This window comes from Vombatus ursinus, unplaced genomic scaffold (genome assembly GCF_900497805.2).
Source record: "Vombatus ursinus unplaced genomic scaffold, bare-nosed wombat genome assembly UNPS02014942.1, whole genome shotgun sequence".
Taxonomy (NCBI): Eukaryota; Metazoa; Chordata; class Mammalia; order Diprotodontia; family Vombatidae; genus Vombatus; species Vombatus ursinus.
The window spans coordinates 23,644,488-23,663,861 of record NW_020954720.1 but is presented as its reverse complement, the minus strand read 5'-3'; positions in this window follow the sequence as shown (position 1 = coordinate 23,663,861).

Genomic DNA, 19,374 nt, shown 5'->3' with positions numbered 1-19,374 from the left:
ATTTGCTTCCTGGCAGTTACTCAAACAAAACAGTCCATCTGTCAGCTCTAGGCCTTCTCCTGAGTTGTCTCATAACTGGAATACTCACCCCACCTCTGCTCTGATTACTGACCTCATTGGCTTCCTTTAAGTCCCAAATAAAATCCTACCTTCTACAACCTTCCCAAACCCCTTGTAATCATGGTTCATTCCCTCTGTTTCTCTGCTAATTACTTACTATTTATCCTGTATATAACTTGATTTGTGTGTATATGTGTGTATTTCCTAAAAGTATTTTTTAACATCTGCCAACTTAGATATTCCACAGTTTAAAGAGTGTTAAAGGATGCTACTAATTGACCAAGACACAATCACTAAACAGAGCCCTGACTACTCAAAGAAGCACAGTTTCTTTGAAAAAAATGATTTTACTGTGCTAATTTCTATGTGCATTTCGCCCTACAAATTTTCAAATCTGAAAAATAAATTCCTGGAAAAGTCAGGTTTATATTAAACAGTGACAACCCCATAGATACTGTAGTGCTGTAGTATGTTGTTACAATATGCTTTTGCAAAGTACAATTTTTCTTTTCAATACTTGTTGCAATTACTGACTGAAAGGCATTCCCATGCCTTGAGTTCTGATAGCTTCTGAATGAAACAGGCAATGAAGGAAAATAGATGCAGGAAAAAAAAAACCTGAAAATTTTTCATGTCCCCAAAGTTTAAAAGTACTTAAACATATATATGTGTACATACACACATATGCACATAATGCATATATGTCTATACACATACATGTGTATATACACACATAAACATGCACGTATATACATGTAAATATGTATACGTACCTAAAACATATTCATGAAGCATTAGATATCTATATATTTCATATACATACACTTATGTACATATACACACAAAATAAGTAGATACCTACTCTACTAACATCACAGATCTCTCAGAATTCTTTTCTCTAATCAAAAAACAGATTCTATTTTCCTTCAGGGCAGAATACTTACTAGATAAAGCAGCCAGCATATGAGCATTACCTGGTGACTGAATGACAGAATTATCTATGACCCTCACTAATAGGACTTTGTAACTTCACCTTTTGTGGTTTCTTTACTGACCCTAAAAGGATTTCCAAATAGGCAAGCACAAAGCACAATAAAAATACATAGCCCCCAGACTATACAAATTATTCTTTGATTGTTTTCATAAGTAGTTTCAGGAGGCTATTGTTTAATTTTGGAAATAATTTGTTAATTTTTTTACCAAAAACTCATTTTTACCACTAAGATAGATATTAATTTTGGAACAAAATGCAGAACTTCAAAGTCTGAATATTATATGTTTTTGCATAGAATATCTAAATATTTTTAAATGTCCACTTATATTCTGTTTTCTTATAAAGAAAAAAAAGTTAATATAATATTTAAAAACAAATTATTTTTACTTAAATTTTTCTAAAATATAATTCAAATGAAATATGATACATTTTTGTTGTATCCTGTATTTCTGGGAATTCCATGTCTTTTCTACAGTGGTAGTCCCTAGCAGTCAGTAGTAGGGGAAGAGGATAAAAATCTGTATTGAAGTTTAAACTTTATTGGAGTACGTTTCTGCCTCCAAAATTATAGGCAAAAAGTGTAAATATCTTAAAGTCTATTTTATTATGTCTACTATGAGTATGACAAATTGCCCTGACTTTTTTTTTCCTGTACATGATGATATCTACTCCTTTGTTCTTTGTGATGAAGTTGCTAGACATTCTTCCATTCCTTCATTTGGTTACTATTTTCAGTATGAATGCAGTTCATTTTTTCTAATTCTCTAGTGATTTTTCTTCTGTTGGCCAAAGACAATACCTTAGTATCAACACTTGGATTAATATTTAAAATATGCCCCAGGACATCTAAGATAGTTTAAGAATTATAAAACTTTCTGGGCTCAAACTTACCACTGAAAAAGAGTATATCATAATGAAGAAAAGCAGGTCCTAAAGCAAGGAAAACCTGGAATCAACCTCACCCCACTCCCTGACAAATAATGTTTACATAATACTGGGAAAATTTCTTAATTACTCAGATCTCTCATTAACTCAGTTCTGAGGTTCCATATCACAACTATTAGATTGGCAATTATGACAGAAAAGGAAAAGGAAATATTTTGTAGGGGCTGAAAAAAGTCACATTGATGTAAATCTGTGAATGGGTATAACCATGTGGCATTAATTTGTTATGACTTTTTCTTATTGAATCTATATTGGACCCTTAAGAGCAAAACTCACTTAAATAGGAATGCTGAAAGGTTTGATTAATAATTTCTCTTAAAATTTTGTCTAAGGTCAATATAGAGTTTTTCCAACATAAAGATATAGTTTAGGTTATACTCATACTAAGGACAAATTGGACCAACTTTCTGTCTTGCCATTTCTCCAGTATTTCTTAGATACAAGTGATGATGCTTCTGCAGCCATACCAGTAATCAATGAATTGAAAAGCTTTTAATAAATGACTACTCCATTTCAGGCACAGTGTTGCTATATTGTCTGTAATCTGAAGTGTTTTTCATGCAGGCCCAGATCCATCCTTAACTTCATTTAATACTAATAATGAAATACTTATAAACCATTTCATGTTTTACAAATCACTTGCTTCAAAATGACATTTTAGGGTAGAAAATCAATCTCATTTTCTAGATAAGGAAAAATAATTCTCAGACAATTTCTTCCCCACTGTCACAGAGTAAGTGTCATGGTCTGGGCTTAGAGTTCATAAATCTAAACCGCAATTCTTAAAATCAAGGTGACTATGCTTTCCAGTAAATAAAGTTATATTTGCTACATCTCATTGCTTCTAAATCAGACTTTCTTAATTTTAGATTCACAGAATCTTTGGATAGATTTCAAGAATTTCTTGAACTTGGATAAGAAAGAAATTATACCTTTACTATCATGAAACTATGAGATTTAACATTTCTGTTCATAATGATATATTTTTTCTAAGAGTGCCAAAGGAGTCTATAACACAAAAAACATAAGAACTAGTTCTCTGAAGTGGCCAAAACCTTCTTAACAAAGAACTCTTAACAAAGTCTTATCTCTGTTGACCTTCAATTACCTCTGAAACAGTTCCCCCAATACCTCAAAATATCATTCCTTCTATGAAGAAAAAGATTGCTTTTCCACGTTGAGAAAAATAAAATAATTCCTGAATATTATATATCTCCTTTTCTGGAGATATAAATGAATACTGAACTGAAGCTCAATTTTTTTTGCATAATATTTATTTGTTTCTTTTTAGCCATAGAAATCTATCTTGATAAATGCTCATATTGTGTAGATTATCATATTTTTCTCTTGTTTCTGTAATATATATATATATATATGTATAAGTATTTGTCTAGCATATAACCATGTAAATATAAATGTCAATATGATGTTGCAGGGAAGAAACAAAATTATGAAAAATTCACATTTTAATTAATTTATTTTGATTTATCAACAATTATTTCCATAAGCTTTTGAGTTTAAAATTTTTCTCCCCCTTCCTCCCCACCATCCTCCCCAAGACAGCACACAATCTGATATAGGCTATACATATACATTCTTATTAAACATATTTTCTCATTAGTGATGTTGTCAGTAAGAATTAGAACCAATAGGAGGAGACACCAGAAAGAGGAAACAAACTCAACAGAAGAAAAAAATATAGCAAATAGTATGCTTCAATCTGCATTCAAACTTCATAGTTCTTTCTTTGGATGTGGATAGCATTTTCCATCACCAGACCTTTGGAGATGTCTTAGATCCTTGTATTGCTGGGAAGGGTTAAGTTTATCAAATTAGTCATCACACAACATGGCTATCATTGTGTACAATGTTCTCTTGGTTCTGCTCACTTCACTCAGTATCAGATCATACAAGTCTTTCCAGGTTTTTCTGAAGTCAGCCTGTTCATCATTTCTTATAGCACAATAGTATTTCATTACATCCATATACCACAACTTGTTAAGGATTCCCCAATGAATGGGAATCCTCTCAATTTCCAATTCTTTATCACCACAAAAAGAGCTGCTATAAATATTTTTTTACATGTGGGTCCTTTTCCAATTTGTATGATCTCTTTGAGACAGAGCCCTAGAAGTGCTATTGCTGAGTCAAAGGGTATTCACATTTTTATAGCCCTTTGGGCATAGTTCCAAATTACTCTCCAAAATGGTTGGATCATTTCACAACTCCACCAACAATGCATTAGTGTTCCAATTTTCTCACATCTTCTCCAACATTTATCATTCTCTTGTTTTATCATCTTGGTCAATCTGATAGGTGTGATGGGGTACCTCAGAGTTTTTTGATTTGCATTTCTCTAATCAATAGTGATTTAGAGCATTTTTTCATATGACTCTAGATGGCTTTAATTTCTTCATCTGAGAACTGTCTGTTCATGTCCTAAGACCATTTATCAATTTGGGAATGACTTGTATTCTTATAAATTTGACTTAATTCTCTATATATTTTAAAAATGAGGCCATTATCTGAGAGACTGGTTGTAAAAATTCTTTCCCAATTTTCTACTTTCCTTCTAATCTTGGCTGCATTGGCTTTCTGCAAATTTTTTCAATTTAATATAATCAAAGTTATCCATTTTGCTTTTTTGTAATGCTCTCTGTCTCCTGTTTGGTCATGAATTCTTCTATTCTCCATAAATCTGATAGATAAACTATTCCTCGCTCTTCAAGTTTGTGTAAATTACAGTATCAGCCTTTATATCTGAATCATGAACCCATTTTGACTTTATTTTGGTATATGGTGTGAGATTTTGATCCATGCCAACTTTCTGCTATACTCTTTTCGTATTTTCCCAGTAGTTTTTTTCAAAGAGTGGGTTCTTATCCCAGAAGCTGGGGTCTTTGGGTTTATGAAATAATAGATTACTATAGTCATTGACTATGGTGCCTTGCATACTTAACCTGTTCCACTGATCCACCACTCTATTTCTTAACCAATATCAAGTAGTTTTGATGATTGCTTTTTCATAATACAATTTAAGATCTACAATGGCTAGACCACCTTCCCCTCCATTTCTTTTCATTAGTTCCCTTGATATTCTAGACCTTTTGTTCTTCCAAATGAATCTTACTATTTTTCTAACTCCATAAAATAATTTTTTGGTAGTTTGATTGGTATGGCACTGAATAAGTAAATTAACTTAGGTAGAATTTTCATTTTCATTGTATTAGCTCAGCCTACCCACGAGAAACTTACATTTTTCCAATTATTTAGACCTGACTTTATTTGTGTGAAAAATGTTTTGTAATTGTGTTTTTATAGCTCCTAGGTTTCTTTTGGGAGGTAGACTCCTAAATATTTTGTAATGTCTACAGGAAGTTTAATTGCCTTTGGGCTTTGTTGGTAATATATAGAAATTTCGATGATTTATGTGGATTTATTTTATGCCCTGCAGCTTTGCTAAAGTTGTTTATTATTTCAAATAGTTTTTTCACTTCATTCTCTAGGATTCTCTAAGTATATCACCATGTCATCTGCAAAGAGTGATAGCTTTGTTTCTTCTTTATATTCATTAGAGAAATTGATTTATAATTTTCTTTCTCTGTTTTGACTCTTCCTGGTTTAGGTATCAGCACCATATTTGTATCATATCATATCATATTTTTATAAAAAAAGAATTTGGTAAGACTTCTTCACCTATTTTCCCAAATTGTCTATATTGTATTGGAATTAATTGTTCTTTAAATGTTTGATAAGATTCACTTGTAAATCCATCTGGCCCTAGATATTTTTTCCTAGGGAATTCATCAAGGGGTTGTTCAATTTCTTTTTCTGACATGGGGTGATTTAAGTACTTCACTTCCTCTCCTGTTAATCTGGGCAATTTATATTTTTGTAAATATGCATCCGTTTCACCAAGATTGTCAAATTTATTGTCATATAGTTGGGTAAAATAGTTCCTAATTTTTTTTTAATTTCATCTTCTTTGGTGGTGGATTCACCCTTTTCATTCTTGAAACTGGTAATTTTATTTTCTTCTTTCTTTTTTTAATTAAATTAACCAAAGGTTTATCTATTTTATTAGTTCTTTTCATAAAACCAGCTCTTAATTTTATTTATGCATTCAATAGTTTTCTTAATTTCAATTTTATTAATTTTCCTTTGGTTTCAATATTTCTAATTTGGTGTTTAATTGAGGATTTTTAATTTGTTCTTCTTCTAGTTTTTTTATTTGCATACTCAATTCATTGATCTCTTCTTTTTCTATTTTATTTATGCAAACATTTAGAGATATAAAACTTCCCCTAAGTACTGTTTTAGCTGCATCCTGTAAGTTTTGGTATGTTGTCTCATTATTATCATTCTCTTGTTTGAAGTTATTCATTGTTTCTATGATTTGTTGTTTGACCCAATCATTTTTTAGGATTAGATTATTTAGTTTCCAATTATTTTTTAGTCTATCTTTCCATGGCCCTTCATTACATATAATTTTTATTGCATCATGATCTGAAAAGGATACATTTAATATTTCTGCCTTTCTGCATTGGATTATGAGGTTTTTATGCCCTAGTACATGGTTAATTTTTGTGTATGTGCTATGTACCACTGAGAAAAATATATTCCTTTCTATTCCCTATTCAGTTTTCTCCACAGGTCTATCATGCAATCTTTTCTAATGTTCTATTCATCTCTTTAACTTTAACTGTTTATTTTGTGGTTGGATCAATCTAGTTAAGAGAGGGGGAGTTTGAAGTCCCCCACTAGTATAGTTTTGCCATCTCTTTCTTCCTCTAAGAATTTGGGTGCTATACCATTTGGCGCATATATGTATAGTGATGATATTACTTCATTGTCTATGGTGGTTTTTAGCAGGATATATATTCCTTCCTTATCTCTTTTGATAAGATCTACTTTTGCTTTGCTTTGCCTGTGATCAGGATTGCTACCCCTGCTTTTTTTTTACTTCAGTTGAAGCATAATATATTCTGCTCCAGCCTTTTACCTTTACCCTCTGTGTGTCACTCTTTTTTCAAATGTGTTTCCTGTAAACAACATATTGTAGGATTATGGTTTTTAATCCATTCTGCTATTCACTTCTGTTTTATGGGAGAGTTCATCCCATTCACATTCACAGTTGTGATTACTATCTGTGAGTAAGGTTCAAACAATGCTCATCTCCCTCCCTTCTTTCTCTCTTCTGTAATAGGTTTTTGTGTCTTTTCCTGTAATGTAATTTACCCTTGTCTGCCTCCCCCTTTTTTGGTACATTTTCTTAGATCAGATGAATCAACTTACTTGGATCCATTTAACCCACTTGATTAGATTTTTTTTTATCATTACATCAAGTCAACTTATATCCACCCCCTTTATGTATACTCCTTTAACATGGTGTAGTAACAATATAGTTCTCAAGAGTTACAAGTGTCATCTCCCCTTGTAGGGATGTAAACAGTTTGCCCTTATTAACAATATATTGTATCTTTCTGTCCCATTAACCTTTTTATGTCTCTCTTGAGTCTTGTACTTGAAGATCAAATTTTCTGTTGAGCTCTAATCTTTTTATCAGGAAGGTTTGGAAGTCCCCTATTTCACTGAATATTTATCTCCTCCCCTGAAAGATCATGCTCATTTTTGCTGGGTAATTGATTCTTGGTTGTAATCCAAGCTCCTTTGCCTCATGGAATATCATATTTCACACCCTATTGTCTTTTAATGTACAAGATGCAAGGTCCTGTGTAATCCTGACTATGGTTCCATGATATTTAAATTGCTTTTTTCTCCCTGGCTGCTTGCAGTATTTTCTCTTTGACCTGGTAATTTTGGAATTTGGCTATTATATTCCTTGGCATTTCAAATTTGGCATCTCTTTCAGGAGGTGATCAGTGGATTCTTTCTATGGCTATTTCACCCTCTGGTTCTAGGACCTCAGGGCAGTTTTCCTTTATTATTTCCTGAAAGATACTGTCCAGGCTCTTTGTTTCATCATGATTTTCAGGTAGACCAATAATTTTTAAATTGTCTCTCCTGGATCAATTTTCCAGGTCAGTTGTTTTACCAATGAAGTAATTTACATTTTCATCTTTTTTTTTTTCATTTTTTTGTCTCTGTTTGATTGATTCTTGCTCTCTCATAGAGTCATTAGCTTCCATTTGCCTGATTCTAGTTTTTAACAAATTGTTTTCTTCTATTAGATTTTGTACCTCCTTCTCCATTTGGACAATTGTGTTTTTTAGGGATTTTGTTTTCTTCAGTGTACTTTTTTTCCAGTTAGCCAATTGTATTTTTTAAGGACTTTTCTACCTCTCTCATTTTACTTTTAAAATCCTTCCTGAGCTCTTCTAAGAAGGCTTTTTGGGCTTCAGACCAGTTCATATTCCCTTTTGAGTTTCCAGATGTGGGTTTGTTGACAATGTTGTTCTCTTCAGAACTTCTGCCTTGATCTTCACTGTCCTCATAACATGAATCTATGGTATGTTTCTTTTTGCTCATGGTGTTTGATTATTCCCTGGCCTTCAAAGAGATTGAGCTCTCCTGCTGGGGAGCAGGGGGCAGTGACTCAAACTTCTTGTGTTGAGAGTCTAGGTCTTGGTCACTGGCTTTTTGTGCTGGGGCCTCTGATACTGGCAATTGGAGGCTGTTCTGGCAGCTTACCTGGTGTTGGGGTGGAATCAGAAAGGCTGGAATTCTAGGGCAACTCCGGGTTGTCTGCTTGTCCTTTCCTTTTGTTTTCTTCAACTCCTTTCAGATGGATGTTGCAGGGTGTTTATCTGCCTGGGACCCTTTGTAGTTCTGCTTCCCCTAATTTTGCTGAGGCACTAGGAGATTGTTGGGCTACTGCATAGCTGCTCCCAGTCTTTCTTCTGGTTCAGCTGTTCCCAGGTTTTTCCTGGGGTGATATTTTCTGGACTTTCAGGGGTTGATATGGAAGAGTGAGAACCACTACCTTCTTACTCTGCCATCTTGGCTCCCAGAAGCTCATATATGCACTCTTACATGCAGGATGCACCACCTTCCCAGGTCATTAAAAAGCTTCTTCCTAATTCAACAATGGCTTCATGGAATTCATGATATTGATGTAGATAACAGGACCCAGATGGCTCTGGAGGATAAAGTGAGGCTGGTGACTTGCACAGCCCTCCCTTACTTTACAATATGAGTATATTAAGAGGAAGTGTCTGTAGGAAAAAATGATTATTACTTTTTAAAAGACTCTAAACATACAATATTGAAACTATTTGAAATAGTAGTTAATTATTTAGGTAAATTTTTATTTTCATAGATACGAATTTTCTATAATGTAAATGTATTACAAAAAAAAAGCATCTGGTAAATGAACATCTTTGCTTCAACTTCTTTTAGTTTAAAATCAAATTCTGGAATCAAACCCTCCCATTACTTGTATTTACAATATTTGTATGTATAATACATTTTGTTTTGTTTTGTTTTGTTCTAGACATGGTGTGGAGGTAACTCCTAGTGTAAAAATTCCTTCCACTAATTCAGATTGTATCTTGCTGTAACTTAGAGACTTTGAGAGTTGTCTGGGACACTGAGAGTTAAACAGCAAAACAATAGTCATATTGTTATGTTACATCAGGGCTAGAGGTGGTGCCTGGGGCTGTGAAGTCTGGTTCTTTATCCACCAGGTGGATAAACTGCCTTTCTATGAAGTATTTTCTGCATTTTTCTTCTGTAAATGGTGTACATTTTTCTTGTTTCTGAAATATACTATTTTGACAATTCCTCTAAGTTCAAGTTGGTTACAGATTTATTTCTGTACTAAGTTTGTTTTGCTTCTGCAATCTACTTCCTATATGTGTCAATGTCAGCTAGATTGAAAGTGGAGGCTATACCTGAAGGAAAATACACTCAAACAAAGAATCACAGTTTACTCTCTAGGTGGGGAGGGAGGCCAACTGCCCCTTTAATTTATTCTTTTCAGTGAAGAGGCCCTAGTTGTTGCCAATTCCATGCTCACCAAAGAGGTTATAGGCTCCACCCAACATCAGAGGGCCTTCAGGACAACTGCCAATGTATTTGTTCACAGAAAATCACTACCTCTATTGTCTTTTTTGGCATAATGTAGTCATGTTAGATAGTCGAAGGAAATGGGATGTGATTGATATGATTCTTTTACTGAGCCCTAACCCATTAGGAAAACTCTGTTTACTGATCCAGTCTGCAATATTTCAATAAACTATAATGTTAGTACTATATAATGGACTCAAGCTTAAAAACATGCTTTAACAACACACAGGATTGTAACCAAACATGCAAAAGAAATACAACCAAAAGGCAGAAAAGTAACTTACATGCTAGCAGCATTTTCCAGACCAAGGTCTTTAATAATACAGAGACATGTATGCTCTTTGATTCATCCCTAGTACAGCTGTTCATTGACTGGGCTGCTGAAAATTCACATAGCTTCTCATTTGTTTTTCATCATTAATGAAAGATTGAAATATTTTCAAGAGCATGCAAGGTAGATCTATGATATCCTTTGGGTACTTCTCCTTTCACTCAACATTGAATCATTTCTCTTCCAAACTCATATCAGTCTATGTGTCCAGTAATTCTAACCCTAAACCCCCCTGCTGGTTAGAAATTTATTTAGGACAGACAGTGTGGTACTATGATCAGGTACTGTGTCCAAATGTTCATATGCTCATATTGGTCTGATCTGCCACAATCAGATATATTGTGCTTTGACTTCAACATAGTGGTGTAGTTTTAGTCCTCTTCAAGAATGAACAACCAATATGGTGGGCACTGTGTTAAGTGGTAAGAATAGAAAAAAAATCAGAAAACACAATGGTACCTATTAGCGTGGAGCTTACATTTTCATGGAAAAAAAAACAAAACAAAAATAAAAGCAAACTGTAAAAAGAGTGGGAAGAAAAGAGGGTATATATCTGGAAAGGGACTACACAAAGAAAAGAGGTGGAGCAGATCAGAGATTGAGCAGCATGGCTGGATTTTCTCATGATCTGGAGGTACCAGGACATTCTTTTGCTTTTTTTCCTCTCTGGCCTTTATTTTAAGGATATGGCTCACATTATCAAAGGATATGACAGGCAGATTTCCAATGAAGAAATCAAAACAATTTATAATCATATGAAAAAAATACTCTAAATCATTATTTATTAGGGAAATGCAGGTTTAAATAACCCTGATATATCATTTAACAGCTATCAGATTGGCTAAAATGAATGAAAAGGAAAGTGACAAATGTTGGAGGGAATGTGGAAAAAGGGGGACACAAATTCACTGTTGGTAAATATCTAATCAAATAATTTTGGAGAGCAATCTGGAATTATGCACAGAGAGTTATTAAACTGCCTATACCCTTTGACCCAGTAATACCAATATTAAGTCTTTTCCCAAGATGATTAGGCAAAAAGGAAAAGAACCTGTATGTTCTAAAATATTTGGAGTTCCACTTCTGGGAGCCAAGATGGCAGAGTAAGAAGTAAGTCACTCTCATCCTCCCTTATTGCCCATTGAAAGTACAGAAAATATCACCCCAAGAAAAAATCCTAGAACAGTTGAACCAGCAGAAAGACAGGGTGCAGCAGTCTTGTAGCCCAAGAAACTTGGGGGATCAATGGGAAAGGCCCCTCTCATTCTTAGGAAGGGAGGGCAGTACAGAACAAGAGGCATGTCAACAAGCCAGTGCAAAGCCCCACTTCAGCATACCAGAGGGAGATCCTGAATCCCAGAGTGGTGGAGCAGGCAAGCACCAACACCAGGACCCCTGATTGCCTCAGTATGGGCAGGGGAACCAGTGGAAACTGGCTCAGAAAACCACCATGTACCATGGTATTATCTGGCAGCCAAGCCTCCTGATGCATCAGCAAAACTTTGGGAAGCACAACTTTAAGAGTGAAAGCTCTAGGTGGAGAAACATCCTGTAGCAGTGAAACATCCATCTGCAGGCCCAGGTGAGCAGGAGCCAAAGAAAGGAGTACAAGGCCTGGATAAAACAGGAGCCAAAGAAAGGAAAGAAAGGCCTGGGTGAGCAGGCATCCTCCAAGGGCCAGTCTCCCCACACCTACCCCTAGAGCTCTAGTGTTGCTAATTCCAACCCAACACCAGGTCAGGAAATAAGCAAACACCATGAGCAAAAAGAACTGTACAATTACCATAGATTCTTATTATGGTGACAGGGAAGATCAAGGCGGAAATTCAGAAGAGGACAACATCGCCAACAAACCCACATCTGAAACCTCAAATTATAATAGGAACTGGTCTGAAGCCCAAAAAGCCTTCTTGGAAGAGCTCAAGAAGGATTTTAAGGATCTAATAAGAGAGGTAGAAGAAAAATTGGTAAAAGAAATGAGAAGTATGCAAGAGAGAGTCAGTAGCTTGGAAAAGGAAGGACAAAAATTAACTGTATAAAAGAAATACTTAAAAAACACAATTGGCTGAATGGAAAAAAAAGTACACTGAAGAAAACAAGTCACTAAAAAATACAATTGACCAATTGGGGAAAAAAAGCACACTGAAGAAAACAACTTAAAAAGTAGAATTGGCCAAATGTAAAGGAGTCATAAAAACTCACTTAGGAGAGCTCCTTAAAAAGTAAAATGGGCCAAATGGAAAAGGAGGTACAAAATCTAGTAGAAGAAAACAATTTGTGAAAAATTAGAATTGGGCAATCTTTTATTTGGCATTTTTATCTGGAGAGACCATATTGTTTTATCTGGTTCTCACCTATATGGTAATATGAGATTCTGTTTGCTTGTGTGCTGCAAGAGAGGAAGCCAACAAGGAAAAGTTACTGTAAAAAGCAATAAAGAATTAGTCAAGGTTTTAGAGACCAAAAGAACATATCACATTCTGCTTATCTGTCAAGAAAATGCAAGGAAAAGACTCAAAGTCAGAGAGACAAAAGAGTGGAATGTGAGCAGGTTCACTTTACCAGAACCTATCATCAGTCTCATTCCTCCTGTTTATGAACTAGTAATGAACTAACCACATTGAGACACAATTGCAAGTTTTGCCAATGACAAGATGTAGGAATGAAAAAATACTAGATTTGGCATCCATGCTTTCATGCTACTTGGAGGAGCCAAGTCTTGAGTTCAGAGTGGCTGTCTATTGATAGTCATCCAATTCTCCAAAAATCATAGAAAGTTTGGTGGTTCCCAAATACCTTATGCAGGGTGAATGTCAGATTCTCAGAGTTAGATCTTTCTTGTTTAATAGGTCAGGGTTCTGGCTATCAGAACTATCTGCTGGTCAAATGCCTTGTCATTCTAGCTTGAATGTAAATTCATTGAGGAATTTTCTTAATTTTCCTTGTAGTTCCATAGAATAATTTTTTAAAAAATGTATTACAATAGTAGTGGCATGGCAAGGTTCTCTGAATTAATAACTACCAATACAAGAAATAATAGATCTTACCCCTGATATTATGCAGCAAGAAGAAAAGGGGTATATACTTATTTCTGCCACCCTCTAATTTCTATTTCTCCCTTTTTTAAAAGGATTACTTATTTCAGTTATAGAAGTACCTTTAAGGCCAAGCAGATCAGAACATTTTTCTTTCCATAACTGGCTTAAAGAGTTCACTCTCTAAAAACAGTATTATCTACTTTATTTAACCATATCCATAGCCAAAAATGAAGTAAAGTATATGAGCTGATGCTTTTATCACTAATACACAGAAACACTTAAAATGAAACACAGCACATTTGTTCCATCTCAAAATAATCTAAACCACTTATTATATCAACAAGCTTTTATTAAAATATTTATTTTCTAAATGTTAAATTATTTTCATATAAACTAGCTACTACTCTCTCTATATAATGGACTCCATGATATAGAGGACCTAGGAACTAATAGAGAAGGTCAAGAGTACCTTTACTGCTCACAAGCCCACCATGAAATTTTTTTGAATCTTCTTATTACACAGCAAACAAGGTTAAAACACAAAAATTGATCAGTGTGGCAACACACTTAATTAGCTAGCTAAATACACATATTATTTTCTGGGTGAATACACAATGATGATGACACCCAGTAATTTACTTGAGGGAACTTAAATGCTCAAGCCTTAGGAGAAAAGTAAATTTACAGGCATCATTTCATTTAATTCCATTTCCTACCATCTATTTGTAGGTACAGTCTTTGTGTTTTTGTTCAAAATGGCCATAATTTTAAAAAGAAAATGACAGCTTTCTTTGAAAATGTCTTTTTAAATTGAGAAGTGAGAAATAATATATTACTTGTAACTGGTAAGTTTCAAATAATTTCTTATGGCTTTAAAATTGTTACCCTCTCATTTAAAATATACTTACTGCTTTGACAGAGTTTCACATATGTGACTAGAATCTCAGAGAGATTTCTCTACTGGGTAATATAACAATATTTCTGACAAAAGCTTTTTGAAAGGAAGACTGGATTTGTAGCTGTGTTTAAAATAATTATTTGAATAATTTTTTAAGAAATCATTCTTGATCTTTTCAAATAAATTATGAGTTCCTTATTATTTATAAACCATCAGAAATATTTGACTATTTATTTAAGAACAGAAACTGGTGGATATCAATTTGGTTTTTATGTATAAAAAGAATATTAACCAGTATGTATAAAAATAATATTAACTAGTGAGTTTACAAGATATGAAATATATTTCTATATCCACAGGGAAAAATGAAAATATGAGAAAGCTTCTTTAATCCATTGACTATACTGGTGTGGCATTTATTTACCCTGCTTATTTACAGACTAAAATAATCTCTGTTTTCTCTTTGAGTGATGGTGTATGGCAAACAACAATTTAGATTACTGTTCAAAAGTACATTGAATGTATCTAGTTTATTTTCAGGATTGTTGTGAGTCATGGTGCATGCTACTGGAGAAGGCTGAAGCTAGTGGATCTCTTGAGCTCTGAAGTTCTGAGTTATGGTGGGGCTACAATTAATTGGGTGTCCTCATTAAGATCAGAACCAGTTCCATAAGTCACTGAGGATAGAGGGTCTAGAAGATAAGAAGCTTAAGGAGGGTTGAACTGCTCAGGTCAGAGATAGTACAGGTTTCAGTGCTGATCCACAAAGGTATCATGCTTGTAAGTGGCTATTATACTTTGAGGCTGAATAAGAAAGGGACACCATAGTCCCAAACAAAATAAAACAACTCATGCTTAGTTCTAATACATCCACTTCAGATTCTTATCTAACTTCAAATGAGCCATTAGTGCCATGCAAAATAATTTTATTATTTATTTTTTTAGTCTCTATCATCTTTCCCACTTGGACTTTTTCAAAACTTCTCTCTCTTTGAGCACCCAATTCTGATTCATCCTTTCCTCACTTAGAATGTGCTTTCTTTTTCTTTTGAAGATGACAGCCACATTCCATGTGGTTTCCTTTTCTACCCTCTACCTCAAAATCTCTCTATGTTGTCCACAATTAGATCCTTTATTCTTGTCTCTGAAGAAGAGGTGAAGCCTTCTTCTCTGCCATTATAAGCCCCTCTGCATGTGACTCTCATTCCATTTATTCTGGATATTCCAAGAATGTATTCTTTCCATCATTCCCTTTTAATCTCTCATCTTTGATGTTGTTGTTCAGTCATTTCAGTCTGTCGGTATAGGTGATTTCCCAATATAGCAACTCCCTTCACCAAAGTAGATAAGCCATTCTTCTGTAACCTACTATTTTTAGCAAGTTATCTGTGTTGCTGTGAGGTTGTGAGTTACCCACAGTCACATACTTAACATTTGTTAAGAATTTGCCCAAATATATGGCAGAACTTGAACCCAAATTGTCCACAGTCAAACTTTTTTCTACTATTTCACAGTGCTTCTCACTTTGCACGTATTTAGTACCTATTAAATATTAGTTGCATAAAGGTGAATTTGATGTATGTATGTTAGAACAATGGTTCTTTCTTGAAATGGGTCAGAAATTAGTGCTTCACACTCTAGAAAGTATGTAATTTTTAAGGAATATTATGGGATATAATACAAAAATGTTATATGAGAAATAATAGATTGTCAGATCTAGTATTGTCAAGATTATCCAAAAGGATATGAGAATTGCAAGAATTCATATTGTATAGGGCTATTGATATTTTACAAAGATGAAAGGGCTTCAAAGACAATTATAGAAGAAAGGAGGAGATTGTAGTTGAAAGTATGTAGAGCAGAAGGAGATGTTTTCATTCCCTCTGTGCAAATGGTAGGAGAAAGATAGGGAACTTAATAATAACTGTATATTGAAATTGTATTTTTTTAACACACACTATACACCTTTCTCTTTCTACGCTGCTTTCCAGCATTGTTAGGATAATTTTAACTTCTAAGATCCCCAAGGAAGACTGGGTTTTGGACAATAACTCTAATTTGACTGAATTATCACTCTAAAGATATTTTAATTATCCTTATTTATGTTTGCAACAATTGAAATAGGGTAAACTGAGTCACACAGTTTTGAGCACAATCAATTTATTAGTTAAGCATGAATATACCAATAGATAGGATCTCAGCTTCCCCAGTAAACTGAGATCCCAGATGAGGGGGACAGTTTTATTTTACAGGTTTTAGGGGAATAGAGAATAAAAAACAGAACAAGATAGGTGAAGTAATGTGATTTGAGGACAACATGATTGGTTACATAGCTGAGGCATGGGAAGTTTGATTGAAAGTTTAATGGTAAGGGGCAATTAATGACCATCTCCTTCTACCTTATGATTAAGAAGTGTATATTGTTTGAGTCCATTTGCAAAATGAATTTGCAGACTTTTAAAAATCTATTTAGTGTTTTAATTTTCTCTAATTTCTTGGAGTTATAAATTCTCTCTCTTCCTCTCAACCCACTCCTCCCCCTTCATTGAGAAGGCAAGCAATTCAATATATGTTACGCAAGTGTAGTCATGCAAAACATTTCCATATTAGTCATGTTGTGAAAGAAAACATAGGAACTCCCAAAAAATTCTCAAGAAAAATAAAGTTAAAAAAGTATGCTTCAATCTGTTTTCAGACACCATCAGTTCTTTTTGGGGAGATGGATAGAATTTTTCATCATAAGTCCTTCAAAGTTATCTTGAATCATTGTATTGCTAAGAATAGCTAACTATGGGTGTGGAACCCTTGACTTTGAGGCCACACAGGGCCTTCTAGGTCTTCTAGTGCAGCCTTTTACTAAATCTAAACTTCATAGGACAAATCTTTTTATTGAGGAGGTCACAAGTTCCCCGCCCCTGGAGCCTAAGTCATTTACAGCTGATCATCTTACAATATTGCTGTTATTTTGTACACTGAACATTTCACTTTGCATCAACTCATGTAAGTCTTTCCAGGTTTTTAAGAGCATCCTGTTTACCATTCTCACAGCACAATAATATTCCGTAACAATCACATATCACAATTTGTTCTGCCATTCCCCAAATGATAGGCATCCCCTCAACTTCTAATTCTTTGCCACCAGAAAATAGCTGATGTAAATATTTTTCAACATATAGATCATTTTCTTTTTTTAAACCTCTTTTTGGATACAGAGCTAGTAGTGATATTGATATGTAAAAGGGTATGCATGATTTTATAGTCCTTTGGGCATAGTTCCAAATTACTCTACAGAATGGTTGAATCAGTTCACAACTCAAGCAACAGTGCATTAATATCTCATTTTTTCCCACAACCCCTCCACCATACACATTTTTTCATTTCTATCCTGTTAGCCAATCTAATATGTATAAGGTAGTACCTCAGAATTGTTTTAGTTTATATTTCTTCAATCAAAAGTGAATTAGAGCATTTCCATGTCTATAGATAGTTTTGAATATTTCATCTGAAAACTGTTTGCATATTTTGATCATTTATCAATTGGGGAATGACTTATAAATTTGACTCAGTTCTCTGTATGTTTGAGAAATGTGACCTTTATCAGAGAAATTTGCTTTCATTTTTTTCAGTTACTATTGCTAACTATATTTCCCTCTATCCTATTTTCCCCACTTCCATTTATTCTATTCTCTCTCTCCTTTCACCCGGTGCCTCATCAAAAGTGTTTTGCATCTGACTATTACCTCTGCCAGTCTACCCTCCCTTCTATCACTACCCACCTTCTCTTATCCCCTTCCTCTCCTACTTTCATGGAGTGAGATAGATTTCTATACTCAATTATGTGAGTATGTTATTCCCTCTTGAAGCCAATTCTGATGAGAGTAAGGTTCACTCACTCACCCTCACCTCTCCACTCTTCCCCTCTACTATAAAATTTTTTCTTACTTCTTTTATGTGAAATGATTTACCCTATTCCACTTCTCCTTTTCCTTTTCTCCAAGTACATTTCTCTTCCAAACCTTAATTTTATTTGTTTAGATATCATCTCTTCATATTTCAACTTACACCTGTCCCCTTTGTCTCTATATGCTCCTTCTAACTGTCCTAATAATGAGAAAGTTCTTATAAGTTATAAGTATCACCTTCCCACATAGGAAAGTAAACAGTTTAAACTTATTAAGTCCTTTGTGATTTCCCTTTTCTGTTTACCTTTCTGTGTGCTCCTGAGGCTTTTATTTGAAAGACAAATTTTCTATTCAGCTCTGGTCTTTTCAACAAGAATGCTTTGAAGTCCCCTATTTCATTGAACTTCCATTTTTCCCACTGAAAAATTATACTAGCTTTACTGGGAGGTGATTCTTACTTGTAATCTTAACTTCTTTGCCCTCTGGAATCTCATATTCTAAGCACACCCCCAATTCTTTAATGTAGAAGCTGCTAAATCTTGTGTTATCCTGACTGTGATTCTATGATACTTGAATTGTTTCTTTTTTTCCTGCTTGCAATGGTTTCTCCTTGATCAGGGAGATCTTTAATGTAGCTATAATATTCTTGGGAGTTTCATTTTGGGATCTCTTTCAGGAGGTCATGGGTGGATTCTTTCAATTTCCATTTTACCCTTTGGTTCTAAAATATCAGGACAGTTTCTTTGATATTTTCTTGAAAAATGAAGTCTAGGCTCTTTTTTAATCATGCTTTTCAGGTAGTTCAACAATTCTTAAATCATCTCTCCTGGATCTATTTTCCAGGTCAGTTATTTTTCCCTGAGATATTTCACATTATCTTCTATTTTTTTTTCATTCTTTTGTTTTTGTTGCATTTTTCTTGGTTTTTCAGAAAGTCATTAGCTTCAATTTGTTCCATTCTAATTTTTAAGGAATTATTTTCTTCAATGAATTTTGTACCTCCTTGTCCACTTGGCTAATTCTACATTTAAGAAGTTTTTATTTTCTTCAGTGAATTTTTGTGCCTCTTCTTCCATTTGGCCAATTATACTTTTTTTAGGCAATCTCCTCATTGGCTTTTTGGACCTCTTTTGCCATTTGACTTGGTCCACTTTTTCTTTAGTATTTTTGTGTCTTCT